The sequence below is a fragment of the Penaeus monodon genome, chromosome 24 (assembly GCF_015228065.2).
Source record: "Penaeus monodon isolate SGIC_2016 chromosome 24, NSTDA_Pmon_1, whole genome shotgun sequence".
Taxonomy (NCBI): Eukaryota; Metazoa; Arthropoda; class Malacostraca; order Decapoda; family Penaeidae; genus Penaeus; species Penaeus monodon.
This window is the reverse complement of record NC_051409.1, coordinates 17397437-17397939: the sequence shown is the minus strand read 5'-3', so window position 1 is coordinate 17397939 and position 503 is coordinate 17397437. Positions and strand designations below refer to the sequence as shown.

At 46.1% G+C, this 503-nt stretch overlaps 1 protein-coding gene across 1 annotated transcript in view; it reads left to right on the top strand.

Annotated features, from left to right (window-relative positions):
- The window catches only part of LOC119588876 (cardioacceleratory peptide receptor-like), a gene marked incomplete at its 5' end in the record, with an annotated part of 17706 nt that overhangs the window by 10214 nt on the left and 6989 nt on the right, over positions 1–503 (top strand).

Genomic DNA, 503 nt, shown 5'->3' with positions numbered 1-503 from the left:
CAGAAGATGGTTTTCGGCAGGTGGATGAGAGGTAGATGGGGTGGTCGAAGTTACGTTGTCGTCGTCGTTCGTTTCGTTGTGTCCCATCAGCATGGCGAGTGGGTCGAACACTTTATCTTTAAAAGATTTACCGGTTCTAGTCGTAGAGGGCATGTAAGATATCTAGATTAGATTGGCCAGGTTAGTTATGGTGTATGTGTAGTGAAACTGAGAACGGAGCAACACCGCCTAAGACCACAGAAATTGCAACAACAAAAGAAATCGACTTGAAAACAACGACAAAATAAGAATACGCTGTATCGGATATTGGAGTGGCTAGGGAGGAAAGGGAGGGAGTGAGTAAGCACCACTTCTCTTGTAAGCTGAAGAGGCCACCGCTGCCACTTGTGAGGATTTCACAATATGGGCTGAAGCAAAGTCTGCGGCGGTTTAACCCTTTATTCTTGGTTACGGAAATATATCACGGAATATAGCACAGGCACTTCGCGGAAGACGGCCAAGTA